The sequence below is a fragment of the Artibeus jamaicensis genome, unplaced genomic scaffold (assembly GCF_021234435.1).
Source record: "Artibeus jamaicensis isolate MK-2021 breed Jamaican fruit bat unplaced genomic scaffold, CSHL_Jam_final scaffold_916, whole genome shotgun sequence".
In the NCBI taxonomy this organism is placed as follows: Eukaryota; Metazoa; Chordata; class Mammalia; order Chiroptera; family Phyllostomidae; genus Artibeus; species Artibeus jamaicensis.
Window position 1 is genome coordinate 40,319,151 of NW_026522059.1, and position 14,930 is coordinate 40,334,080.

General features: G+C 39.7%; 1 non-coding gene across 1 annotated transcript; it reads right to left on the minus strand.

Annotated features, from left to right (window-relative positions):
• Positions 1-637: 637 nt before the first annotated feature.
• Positions 638-808, minus strand: LOC119040498 (U1 spliceosomal RNA). The gene has a single exon (XR_005080873.2). It is a non-coding gene; the product is annotated as a U1 spliceosomal RNA (small nuclear RNA).
• Positions 809-14,930: the final 14,122 nt, after the last annotated feature.

Here is a 14,930-nt window from a genome sequence, read left to right on the forward strand (position 1 = left end):
CCCTTTAGCTAACTGACCCTGACACAAACTAAGCCCTCAGAGTTCTTTGAATGTTATCTATTGTTTGATCATTACTGCCTGACAATGTTTGATGAGCTTTACCTGTTTTCCTGTGCAAATTGAACCCAATAAAAGCCCATTGAGGAAAAGCCTCTCTATGGTAGAGGCCAGAGGGAGGGTTGGGGTGGGGCTGCGGGTGGAGCCTCCAGCCACCCACAGCCTTAAGTAACAGGCAACTCATCTTTTCCCTATACTGCCACCATAATCTCTTAACTAGTCCTATTCCCCCAATCTTGTTTATCTCAATCCACTCACCACACTGCCATAAAAGTGACTAGTAAAAGGAAAATCTGCTTATGTTATTCTACTGCTTAAAAACTTTCAAGATTCTCCCTTACTGTATGAAGTCCAAACTACTTTGAATAAAATCCAAGACTGTTGTCTGGCCTATAGCCACTTTTTTAGGTTCATTTCCCACACACATCCAAATGCTTTCTTCTACTTGGTCAACATGGTCCTCTTTCAACTCTGCCAAAGTGCTTATATATACAGGGTACAGCAGAAGTAACACCTGCTTGAGTGATGTTGGTAGGATAATAATATGGGTGTAATAGTTTATAGTAGTTTTTTTTTTGGCCAGGGGATAGCATGAATGCAGTCCCTCGCTACCACAAAATTATGCATTCAAGTTTCCCACATTTGGGGAAATCGCAGGGATCAGCACAGTAGAGTGTAATGGATAAGCCTTGCCCTGGGAAAACCACCTTCCTCCTTCATGACCATAGTATCTCCTCTGCCAGGTAAGTGTTAATAGTTTATAGTTTTAACTTGAACACTTCACCCAAAATGTCATATGATGTGCTTGAAGGTGGTATTGTTATGTTACAGAATTACATGCTTATGATTTTGTGATAAAAAAGAGGTTATTTGGGCTGGACACTGTATATGTCTTTGCAAGTCCTGTTCTCCTGGCTATCTATCCACCTTCTTCCTTTTTCTCCCCAGCCCTAGCTTTAATATGTCTGGAAAAGTTCTCCATCTTTCAGGGCCCACTCAAGCAGAGCTGATAACCTTCTTTGCACCATCACTGTACTTTTATTCTATCATACAAAGAGAACATAGTTTTAAGTATAAGATGGTGACCTCTGGTCTGAAGCTGTCTTGGTTCATGTTCTACCTCTAAGACATTCAGCAGGGTGATCTTAGCTGAACACTTCATGTTTTAATGCCTTAGTTTTTTCATCTGTAAATGAACTCTTCTTGGTCTTTCTTAAAGAGCTGACTTTATGGTAGCCACAGTGCTTATTTTGCCCGTGCTAGAATTGGCCAGTGGGGGCTCTGTCACATGTCTAGAGGCTTGAGGGAGAGTGAGTATAAGATGGGTCTGGATCCACAATTCCCAAAGGTGTGGAGGGTAGGCTTTCCCCACACCCACAAGCAATTTTCAGATACCAGCTGGATGTCCTATATTCAACTCAGTTCTGACACTGCCTGCCTGGAGACAGCATCAGATCGCACAGGTTAAGGGCTCAGTCCCACCAGACTTCCAGTTGCAAGCCCAGGTTGTCATCTGTACTTGTGAAAGACAGGCTAGAGATTGGAGGCTCCAATGACCCACTCCTTGGGTTTGATGAGTTTGCTAGAGTGGCTCACAGGACTTTATCTACTAGATTGCTAGTTTATTAAACAAGGATCTATAATGCAGAAACAGTTTGGCAGAAGTGATGTGTAGGCCAAGGCATAGGAGGAGGGTGCAGACTTCCATGTTCTCAGAGGGTGTTGCTCTCACCAAACCTCTATGTGTTCATCAACCTGAAAGCTCTCTGAAGCTGGTTCTTTTTTTTTTAAGGAGGCTTTATTGCATAAACATGATTGATTAAATCAATCATTATATCATTCCAGCTCAATAATCACATGATTGGCTCCAGGAGCAACCAGGCCCCATCCTTAGATGGGATCAGATAGGTACCTTGTTATCATAACACTTCATACATACTCACTTCAGAAAATATAAGGGTTTTAGAATCTCTGTGCCACAAAGGGGGATGAAGACCAAATACATATTTCTCATTATAAATCACAATGTGGCAGAAGGCCAGGTATTCATTCTTCCACTTCTTTTCCTGTCAGACCCTCTTACCCTAAGGACACAGCTCCTGTAGGAAGGTCTCCTGTAGCTGCAGTTATCTTTTCCAGGTTCCATTCCTCTGATTTTCTCAGGTTCCCTTATCCCTGCCCACACCTGTGTAGACTTTTGTTAGAATCTTATCAAGTTTTCCATTGAGTGGACCACTTGTTTCTTACCAGGACCCTAGCTGGTACATTCTCCCCTAGTGGGTAGTGAAGCTTTGAAGCCTAGGCTTTAAAGATTTTAAGGCTAGGCTGTTATTTGGCTGCGTAATCTAGCATAGTAGCTGATGCTACATAGTTGAAGTTACATTTACAGCCCTGAATTAACTGTTGAGCAAATGGATGATTAACAGTTTGGAGAAAGAGGGGGTAGACAGGAAAGGCTTCAAAGAGCAGGTGATTGTTGAGCTAGGTTCAAAGCATGCTATGCAGGAACATTCCTTGCAAAGAAAATAGCTTGTGCAAAAGTACAAGGTGTGACAGTGTTTGGGGAACTACAAGTAACAATTATTTTGGAGCACAGAACATATTGGGCTCCCACATAAGCTTTCTTTGGTACAAATGATTCTGCTGCTATTGCAAAGTTTGAAATCACTGTCTTAGCCAAGCTTCGCACTTTGTAGACAGAAAAAAAAAATCTAGTAAAGGATAAAGGATAAATCTAATAAAGAATTGTCCAAGTTCACTATAAGATCTTTGTAGCAGTGTTCATTTATGACAGGGAAGTTCAAATCTCTTGACTCCATCTGCTACCTTACATGTACAGAGCCTTGGAAAACCAAAAAATCTGAGCCCCATAGAGTGATAGCAGATGCACTACAGACCTCGAGGCAAGCACATTAATGAGGCCAAGCTCACTGCTTTGTTAGAGGCATCACTTACCAAATGGAGTTGGCTGTGCAGGGAAGGCTCTGGGGGAGAGCCCTTGGGAGGCTAAGGACATTTTATTGAAACAAGCAGACATAATTAGGCCAGAATTCCATTCCACATGGCTCCTTTCCCTGGAGAGCTGGCCTGGGAGGCCAGGTTCCAAGGGGTGAGTCAGACACAGTAGGTATGTCAAAAACAGTCACTGGGTCCAGTCCTAAAGGCCTATGTCCTTGCTGAAGTAGAGTCACAAAAACTTGAAGTCTACTATCTGAATGGCAGGAAATCACACATAACACTTATTCTTTGTAACTACTTTCCTTCATGTGCTTGCTTGTAGTGACTTAGAGGGGAAAAGAGCAAGTTGGATGTCACTTAGCAATGCAGTAGTAGTGACGTCATCTTTCTCTCTTGACCTTGTGTAAGTAGAAGTGTATGGGTACAGTCAATGAGTGAATGAATGAATAAATATCTTGCACCTCATCTGTTTACCTTGCTCTTTAGCTATTTAGATAACTGGCTGTTATGGACTAAATGTTTGTGTTCCCCCTAAATTTATGTTGAAACCCTAACCTTCAATGTGATGGCATTTGGAAATTCTGTCTTTGGGAGAAGACTAGGTTTAGATGAGGTCATGAGGGCAGGCCCTCATGATGGGATCAGTGTATTTTAAAAAAAAGAGACACGAAAGAACTTGCTTGCTCGCTTTCTGACCACATGCAACAAACAGAAGGTCACGTGGGCAGACGGCAATAAGATGGCCTCTCTACAAGTCAGGAAGTATTATTTTCACCCAAACCTGACCATGCTTGTACCCTGACTGCAGATTTCCAGTTTTAAGAACTGTGAAAAAGTACATTTCTGTTGGTTATGACACCCAGTCTGTGGTATTTTGTTAGGGTAGCCTGAACTGACTAAATAACACTGGTTGTAGTTGCATTGTTTCTGATACTATTGTTAAAGAAATAAGGTAACTTTCCAGTTGTCAAGAAAAGACACTTAGAACCAGAGTGAGACTGAGATTCAGTGAGAAAGTTTTAAGACTGAGATTCAGTGAGAAAGTTTGCTATGTTAGCAATGTTCAGTGAAAAAGTTTGCTATGTATGCATTAACAATATTTTCGTTATCATAGTTCATTTTTATTGTATGTTTTCCATTACCATTTATCCCCTTATCCCCTTATACCTCTACCCACCCATCCCTCAATAACCACACTTTGTCTATGTCCATCAGTTCTTTTTCTCTTTTGTTTAATCTCTCTACCTTCCACAATGCCTCAGAGCTGTCAGCCTGCTCTCCATCTATGAGCCTGTCTCTATTTTGCTTGTTAGTTCAGTTTGTTCATTAGATTCCACGTATGAGTGAAATCATATGCTACTTCTCTTTCTCTGACTGGCTTATTTTGCTTAGTATAATGTTCTCCAGGTCCACCCATGCTATTGTAAAGGGTAAAATTTTCTTTTTTTTTTTTGCAACTGCACAGTATTTCACTGTGTACACGTACCATGGCTGTTTATCCACTCATCTACTGATGGGCACCTAGGCTGCTTCCACACCTTGGCTATTGTAAATGACACTGCTATGACCATAGGGGTGCATATAGTCTTTCAAATTAGTGTTGCAGGTTTCTTTGGATAAATTCCCAGAAATAGAATTGCTGGGTCATAAGCAGTTCCATTTTTAATTTTTTGAGGTAACTATACTGCTTTCCACAGTGACTGCACCAGTCTGCATTCCCACCATCACTGCAGTAGGGTTCCCCTTTCTCCACATCCTCGCCAGCACTTGTTGTTTGTTGATTTGCTGATGATAGCCATTCTGACAGGTGTGAGATGGTATCTCATTGTGGTTTTAACTTGCATTTCTCTGATGATTAGTTGCTACGTCCTCTTCCAACCATGTTGTCTGACAAGGTCCGGGCCTGGAGGATTCAAGTTCAAGAAATTTGTCTCCCCGGAGGAGAACATGGCATCCAAAATGGGTTATTTTATTTTAATTATTTTACTCTTGCTACTGAGTATGGACATTGTACTGTATTTACTTATTCCTGTGAAAATCACCCAAGAGGAAGAAACAGTTTAAGGGAAAACATTAGTATTCCCCACGGAACTGCCTGAAAGGATGGAAAAATCCCCACAGATTCCCCTCTCGCTTATACAGGGGAGTAGAACAGCCAGGGTAATAGAATTGTTAACCATAAGGGAAAACATATCAAGTTGTATAAATGACCCTGGTTTGAGCAACTTAAAGCGATCAGGACTGCCATGGTTTACCAGAAATAAGAAAAACAAGTTAGATCTCTTAAATCAATGGTTAAGGCCAGTTAATAAAGAACCAGGTTATTGTTGCAAACACAGGTTGTGCCGCCAACAGTTGAGGGGATGGAAGACCAGATTAGAAAGATTTTCCCATGACTGTTCCTTACCCACAGATACAAAGGGTCTTCCAAGAAAACAAGTAAAAACTATATAGACCCCTACCCACAGCCCAGGGATACGGTCGGGACGGTTGAGATGCATCTGCAAGGCAGAGGCAACTGTGGCTGGATTTCCTGTCTATCTCTCCTTACATGTTTGTTTGGGTGATCAAAAGGCGGTGGGATTGTTAGACACTTGTATTTCAGGTTCAATGATTAGCATAATTCCAATGAAGTTGTATAAAATAATTTCTTGACCAGAGAACAAAGTTCCCTCTAATGAAATAGCCCCTGAATGTTTAAAAGTTCTTGGAGTAACAGCCCCTCCTTTACCTTGAAGAGGAATATATATTAATTAGAATTAAGCAGGCAAAGAAACAGGAGAAGCTTGTTAGATACCACAAACTAAACACGTAGAAACAATTACCAAGGACTTAGAGTCCATAGTACATAGAGAAACATTTTGGACAGAAAAATAGACAGCTAAGTTAGACACCACAAAGGCCTTATAATGAATTTCCTAACCTCTGCTCAGTCTAGCATACCTTTTGCCCCATGCCAAATTCTGAGAAACTGTAATATAACAATAAGACATTCAAACTCTGTACATAGAGCTATTTCAAGTTGAGAGCTCTCTTGGTCAAAACAACTTTTGTTTAACATAACTGAAACTATGGAAATTCTTGTATTTTTCCTGGTTACCTTTGTATTGATTTTTTTGCTGAACCGATCATGCTATGCTGCAAACGTTAATCACTACCTAAAATGAAAATATAAAAACCTGCTTGTACTTGCAATAAACAAAACAGAGCTTCACTGTCACTTGAGGTATGTTGTCATCTGTTACCCATCACCGACGTCTTACCCACCTTTGGGAATCCCTGGACCTTGCTGCGGCTGGTCCGTGGCAATTAGTGACTCAGGGCATCTTTTCCTATGTCTGTCGGCCACCTATTTTCTGTAGAAAAATATATACATATTCACAATAAATAAAGACTTTGATTACATCAACTCAAGTCATGTTTTGACACCAAATAATTTTGTTAAAAACTTCTGAAACCACCCTGGCTTTGTGGTTTAGTTGGTTGGAACACTGTCCTGTGCACCACAAAGTTGTAGGTTCAATTTCCAGCTGTGGCGTGAACAGGAGCCGGCTGATTGATGTTTCCCTCTTGCATCAATATTTCTTTCTCTCTCTCTCCCTTCCTCTCTCTCTAAAATCAACAAACATAGTCTTGGGAGAGGATTAAAAAAACTGATAAAAACTTTTGCTTCTCAGAACTTTTTGGATTTACAATTGAGAATAAAGAACTTGTGGGCTTATAGAAATAATACACTTTTTTCAATGCTTACTGTACGTTAGGGCTGTATGAAATACTTTACATATATTAGCTTATTTAATTTTTAAAAGAGAGAGGCAACTATTCATAGACTCATTCTACCCATGTTGAAAAGTACTCCTAGAGAGCTTTCAAATATGCCTTGAGCCACATAGTTGGTCACCGTTTAGCCACTCTTCCATAGTGTCCCCTGCTGTGTGGACAGTGAAGCAGAGAAGTGTGGTTGCCATGAGGTGGAGAAGATTGAAGAAGACACAAAGACCAAAAAAATGGCAAATGAAGAAATGCTTTTTATTTTCAATTTACTGGCTTTAGCCCTTCCTGAGGTTTTGCCTATTTCCTGGATTGTAATACATCCTGTTTCCTTAGTAAACTCCTAATTTTTGCTTAATCTAGCTTAAGATGGTTCTATTACTTGCAAACAAATAGTTCCAACCAATTCATTGTGTGGCAGAAATCATTTAGCTAATTTTGAGAGGGGAAGATATTGAACCTCAGAAAAATTAGGAGATATAACATAAAAAATTCAGTAAAATCAAACAAAAAGCCCTCTTGTAATCAGTAGTCAAGGTAGTTCTCACACCAAGGTTGTCTACCTGATGAATTCTTTTGAATGCATTATGTTTTTTTTTTTTTTTTTTACTAAATATGAACAAAGTTTTCTCCATTGATTAGCTGAGTGTTACATTTGGTTAAAGGTTTCATGGTGCAGTGTGTAAGCTTAGGAAGAATGCTTTAAGTACGGAAGCCGTGAACATAGAAGAATGACACTTAGGAATGTGAAAAGTTTCATTATACACTGAAGGAAGAGAATCGACCGAAGTGAATGGGTTGTGATTTTCAGAGTTTATGTGTGTTGGACACAGGGGTACCAGGGCTGAGGGGAAAAGCAAGAGTGCAGCTCTTTGTTAGTGGGACCTGGATCCTAAGAGTTGGCCATTAGCTCAGGGCCATTTCCATAATAAATGGTGACAACAGTGCCGATTGCTCCTAGGGTGACTGTACATCCTCTGTGGGTGCTATGGGTTTTAGCTCCTCTTTTGCAACATAAATGTTACTTTTGTTTCTATGGGCTATCTTGCACGATATACTACCTAATTCATTACCAGAGAGCATTGAGCAGGCGAGCCACAGAACACACATTTCATTACTGTAATTGTCCTACAGCCAGAAGAGGTGAACTTCAATATGCATTAAGATACCTGACACAGGGCGAGTCTGGTTTTGTTTGTCTTTGAAGATCACTAAGGGATTAGTGGTCATCCTTAGGTTGGGAATTTTAACCAAATTGTATACCTGTGCTCAGCAGACAAAGCTTTACTAAAGACTTTGGTTTAATTCTACATGTATTATCTTATTAGAGAAGTTGGTAAGGGAGTGTACTTGTGTAACATGGTATAAGAAAAAAGAAGTATGTTTTCTTTAAAAGGTCCCTGGTCTAAAGAGTTCAGTCCAGACTTGGCTGCAAATCAGCTGTGTGAACTTAGACTAAGTTTTACTTAAATTCTCTGGGACTCATGTTTCCTGACCTGGAAAATGAACAGAGTAGGCAGATAATTTTCAAGGTTCCTCCCAAATTCTAAACTTGAAAATTGCAGAGTCTTTGAAGCTCTTTAAGTATAAAGAATTTACTAAGGTTAGTAAAAAAGGTACAGAATTCAGACTAAATACATTCTTTAACTCTGGGCATCGGTCAAGTTAGTGAATTCCTCAAAGGATCACTTTTCTCAAATAGAAACTCTTGGCATAACAATTTTAAGACAGTAGAACTATTATATGAAGCTAGTTAGATAACATGTTAAAATGCTGGGAATTTTAAGAGATTTTGCTGTTCCCTCTATTTTAAATAATGCTTCACCTTTATGACTGCCATCTAGTGGCCAATAGAATAATTGCATAACAGACTTGGGCTCCTGAAATCTGTGACTAAGTAGCCAAAATGGGATTTAAGAGTTAGGTTTTAATCAGTTCCCCATGTCAGTAAATGCCAATTATAACCTAAATTATTTTATTTAAATGTCAAAGGTAAGTATATTATTAAGAGTATTAGGCATTTGTTGGCTTTTTAGCTAGTCAGCTTTCTTTAAATAATGGTGCAAGATGTCTTCAAAGGAAATTACTTTTCTCTGATGGATCTACACTGCAAAGTTAATCCAAGCTGGAATTTGGGTCTTGAAAAGGGTGACTTCAGGAAAATGCCTGGACATGCCTGCCGAAATTGCTCTTGCTGCTTGGATTTACAAGGTTACTTGTTACTTCTCATTGGTTGTGCCTCCGTCTCTAGTTTTCCCATCAGGTTTTTAAAAATTTTTATTTATTTATCTTTAGAGGGAAAGGGAATGAGAGAGGGAGAGAAACATCAATGTATGGTTGCCTCTCATGGATCCCCTGCTGGGAAGTGGCCTGCATATGTCCTGACTGGGAATCGAACTGCAATCCTTTTGTTCGCAGGCCCGTGTTCAGTCCACTGAGCTACACCAGCCAGGGCGCATCAGATTTTTATGTGTCCCATATCTTATTAATAAAAGCCTTCATTTTATGTATGTGAAGCAGATTTAATTGTTATTTGCAACCTAAGGGCCTAACTCACATGGAAAGAACAGAGTGTACCATTATAATGCCAGCAACAAAATAATGCCCGTAAGACCTCCCACTTAATTGCTCTTCCTGCAGTCCATAGGCCAGACTAAATTTTTACCACGTACTATTTATTTAATCATTAGAACCATTCTTTGAGCTATTACCATAAATTTCCATTTTTAATATAACAAAAGTAAAGTTGAAATAAGGGAAGTAACCTGTCTAATTAAGCTCACTCAGTAAATAAAGTGCAAAACTACGGGAAACCCTGGCCATTTTGGCGACCAGGAAAAAGAATAGCAAGGACAGTTTTTTGGTAACTTGTAATTTGGACTTTACACTTTGGATGCAGCCTAGGAGTGTTGGTAGCTACATCACATTTTGAACTTAAATGAATGAATTTGTTAGCTAAAATCCTACGTTGTCCTTTATTTGAATTGCTGTCATTGAGCTTTGCATGGTCCTTCTTCCTTAAAAAAGAACAAGAAACACCTAGTACAGAGAGGAGTAGGAAGAAAAGCATTTTCCCCTGCACTGTGACTCACTTTGTCCTTGGGTCATCCTAACTCATGCTGGCATGGTGTCATATCCATGCCAAATTTGGTCCTCAGGAGTGACTGAGACCAAACAAATATTCCAATGGCGCATGGCCAAACTCCCTTTTTCTTAGTTTCTCCTACTACAGGTAAAGCAGGGCAAAAATTAAAAAAACAAACAAACAAACAACAATTTAATTATCTACTGATAGCAAAACAAATCAAAGACAAGAAATCCCTAAAAGGAAACATAAGAAGACGGAGTCAGGCTCCATTACAATGAATCCTGTTCTGTGGTACATCCTGCATGAAGGTCTGTGAAGAAAATGACCCTTTTTAATTATTTCTCCTTCTCTTCTCATAAGGAACAGAGATCGTGGCCATAAAGATCTTTGGGAGAAGACAGAGTGTATGTATTCACTCATTGAACAAATAGTGATTGAGCTATGCAAAATGTCTGAGTAAATAAGGGAAGACCCCAGATCAGTTTCAGAACCAGCAGCTCTGGACACCTTGACTGCAAGACAATCCCTCCGCCTCCCGTTCTCGCTGCCCGCTCTGAGCAGCACCCAGTGCCCAGGAAACACTCTCACGCCACCATGCAGGAATGGCCCTGATTATGGGAGCTTGAAAATAGCTGCAGAGACGTTTCTCTATGCAGAGCCAATTGGTTCCTACGGGAATTGAAACCTGATGCCAGGCTCATTAGCACAGGCCTGTGAGTGACTGCGCCAACTGGGCATTCTGGAATCCCTGCTCCACTCGCTGAGTGAGGTGACTTTCTTGCGGCCTGAAAACCCTGACCGTGCCCTCTTTGGGACCCTGATCACCTTCTGGAGAAGATCTTTGAGAGACTGCAGTCATCCAAGACTCGTGGCCATCCCAAGAGCAGGAAGTAAATTAGTCACCGTTCATTTGGAGCCGGCAAGGAGTGGACAATAAACCAGAGGCCTTGCTTTACATTGGCTCCGCAACTGAACCACATTTTGTTCTCAGCAGCAGCCTTTGAACTTGGGGGTCCAGGGAGTTTGCACCTTTCCTATATATTAAACTTGCCACAGAGCCTGATAAGAAGTATTGTGCTTTTTTCCTAATTTTCAGACAATAACCACCACCACCAAAAATAAATGGAAAGGAAGAAAAAAATGCTTTTGCTCATGACTTCATAAATGTTTCCTGGACTCTGAAAGGCTTGTACACTTCAAACAACATAACTGGGGCACAGTCTGCCCTAAAAAGTTTACTGGCTAAGAGTATCAGCTTCAATACAATGGACCCTTTCTAACTGCATGATTTTGAGCAAGTTACTTAAATTCCCTGAATCTGTAGTTCTCATCATTAAGTAGAAATAATACTAATAACCCCACCTGTAAGGTTGTTGGGAATATTTAAATAAGATAACGTATACATAGTGCTTAGCACAAAACTTAGCCTAGTAAATGATCAGTAAATTTAAATATTACTACTACTAAGTGAACTAATAAATACACATAACCCTAGTGCAGCTTAGGTGATTAACGAAATGTTAGGGTAATATTTGTAAACTATGAAGCACTATTCAAATGTAAGGTCTGAGTATTATTAGCATTTGCCTTAGTGAGGAAGCTTTTAGTGCGGTCACGGTCCAGTGGGAGGTGAGTCAGAAGGAAATTAGGGCACAGAGCAGATGGCTTGTCCAAGCATATGACCTACCTCAGTCTTGAAAATCAGCCCAGACACCGGTCCACTAAAATCCTTGGGTATCTTCTTTTAGATTACCATCAAGTGTTTTCCTCTCTTTCTGTCCTTGCTAAAAGATAACACTTTTCTTCTTTAAAACACAGAATACTCCAAGGAAAGCATTAGAAGGAGAAAGGTAAACTCTAAGCCTTTGAGATCATCATCCTTATTCCTGTGGTCTGCACGTCAGTCTGGTGCACAGAGGTGCATCAGAGCTCAAATCTGAGGGTGGCCGAAGTCCCCTTTCTTTAGTTTCTCTTTGGACAACTAAAAGTGGCTGACCTATTCAAGAAGTTGACTGAAATCATGATTCTTGAACCCGACAAGAAAAGCTGTGTCCTTCAGAATGACAAAAGTTCTTCTGCTCTTCTTTCCTGATTGTTTTCATTTGTTGTTTGGGTCCCTTTGTGAGACGCTGGGTATGTTGCATGTTGCGTACTGAGCAGAGCTAACCTACAGGTCTGGTGTGCAGCAGGACAGGCCAGAACTGATGAAGAGGGGCTAGGAGGGGCTAAGTAATTAGGCAGCATTAGATCACATGTTGGATGCCCTTTGAATGTGTCTGATTTAATACAATCTTCAAAGTTTTTCGAGGATGCAAATAATTTATGGCACATTAGACCTCTGCTTTAGCAGTTCCCAGAGCATGGTTTATGTTTCTCTTGGGGATGCCTGAGACTCCGGAGTTCCCTAAAGACAAAAAAATACCTGTCACAATAATGCCCAGATATTCTGGGACTTTCTTTATTGGCTAGATATTTGCAATAATGGCACAAAAGCAATAGAGGGCAAAACTGTGTGAATCAAGATAATGATATCTAACTCTACTTTTTACTTGTCACTACATTCTTCAACACCTCACATGGATAATAAAAAAAGAAAATGTCAGTGTTACTTAAAGATGCCCTTAAAGTAGGAATAAAAAGCACTAGTTTTATTAGGTCTAGTCTTTTGAGTACATGGAACACCAAACTTACTTCAAAGAATGACTGTTAATTTATGGTTATTAAGTGCTGGGTATTTGGCAGTTGATATCTTTAAAAATTAAACAAAATGAACCTGTCACTTCAAGGAAAACAACTCATAGTATTTGTTACCAGTGGTAAAATTTAAATTTTCCAGTGAAGATTAGAATTATTGAAAACTTAAGTTCACCACTGTAGTTTCAACACCCTAATATGTAAAGACTTTTCTGATGAGATAGGTGGTGGTATTAACAGATATGACTTTTGGGAATTACATAATAAAATTCACAAACATTTTGGAAAACTTGCATAACTCAGTGATACAATTCTTTCCAAATGACCAAAACAATAATGCTAAAAATGGTTTCTAATTCCCTTTAAAAAAACTACCATTCAACAAGTTTTGGCATAGTTCCAAAGAATATTTAAATTACCTTAAAAGCCATTAAAGCACACCTTCATTTTCCAACCTCACATCTGTGTGTGAAAGAATTTTCTTCCTATACTTCAACTGAAACATCATAACGGATTGACAAACAGGTAGATATGAGAATCCAGCTGTCTTCTGTTAAGCCAGATGTAAAAGACATTTGCAGAAATCTAGAACAGTGCCAAATTTTTAAACACATGTAGTTATTTTTATAAAAATATATTATTTATGCTAACATGTAATGTTTTATAATATATTTTAATATATCACAGCCTCAGCTTCTTCAACTGAGGTATATTTGGTAGATATAACTAACATAAAGAAAAGTTCTCTTTAGGGTTCTCAATAATTTTTAGAGGGTAGAGGGATCTTGGGACCAAAAAGCTTGAGAACTACTGGCTCTTTTGTCTGAAAATTTTGAAATATTCAACAGCCATGAATTCATTTAGCCTTTTAAAAACATTCATTGAGTCCTTTATGTCTTCCAGGTACTGTGCCAGCATAATACAGGAGAAACACACAGACAAGAAAATGATATACTTCTGTAATAAAGAGATGTGTACTCATACAGACTACCAAAAGATACAGCATCACAAATAAAGGGATATTTAAACAAGGGCCTTTATATGAGGGGAAATTTAGTAAGAAGATGAAAAAAAAGGAAAGGTATCTAAAAGTAGAATCTGTGAAAACAGAGATAGGAGTGAGTGCCGGTGGAGGTGGGGAAGCCTAGTACTTTCATTCTAGAGAAGTGCAAGTAGTTGAGTGTAGTTGAAGCAAAATGTATATGTGGAGAAAAGAGGAAAATTCACTCCGCTGGAAAGATGTGGCAGAAGCCTTTGGCATCCTGTCCCCACTGGGGTGCTTGCATTCCTGCTGGGCTGTGGTGGGAAACTCTGGGAGCTCAGACTCGCCCACAGCAGGTGGCCTTCCCCTCTCTGTTGTCTGACTCATTGCCTTCTTGGATCTCTCGGGAGTCTGTTTGTCCTGTCCTTAAGTTAGTGACCATGAGGTACAGGGGCAGGAATGCTCCTGCCTCCTGCCCTCAGGTAGACCCCTCTGGTAGGCATCCCACATGCTTTTCAGGGGTATTGATGGACAGAAAGCCCCGTTACCTACAGTGACAACCTTAAAGATGCACCTTTTCATTGGCTGTTTCCTTTCCCTCACTCTTGCTTCCTGGGATCACCTTACAAATAAACTGCCTGCACCCAAGTCATAGTCCCAAGCTATGAGACCACCTAAAACTATAAGCCCACCAGGTGCAGACACCGTACAAGCAGCTGGGAATGTAATGCTAAGCAAAGCCCAGATCTAGCAGTTGAATCTTTTACTATGTTGGTGATATGGAACAACTGAGTGATTTTAGGCAGGGGAGTAACATAATGAGTTTTTTTTTACTTTGTAATGTATCATCCATTGCAATGAATTTGTCTGTATATAACCTCTATATACAGACAAATATCACGCATATACTCCCTATCAACAGAAGGAAATAGAACATTAGCAGTGCCTTGGAAGACCCTTTTGTGCCCTCTCTAGCATGATCAGATTTTAATTTTTAAAAGATCACTGGGGCAGCAGTATAGCTAATGAAGTAGAGAAGGATCATCGGGGACAATGAACACCTGCTTTTATTTCAAGTCTCAGCCATGTCATCACTTTTCTATAAAGTTGTTCCTGGTTCTCAGGTTGCATTCCCTCCCTACTGTCCTTGATGGACCTTATACTCCCACTGCTGCGATTAAAAGTCTTTACAGCACTCACTTGACTGCTTTGTCATAAAACAGTTTTACTGAGATAGAATTTGCATACCATAAAATTCACCTATTTAAAGTGTGCAATTTCAGTGTCTTTTAGTATATTCACAGGTATCTGCAGTCATCACCACAATTTTAGAACATTCTCATCAACTTAAAAAGAGACTCAATCTCTGTCCCACTTTCA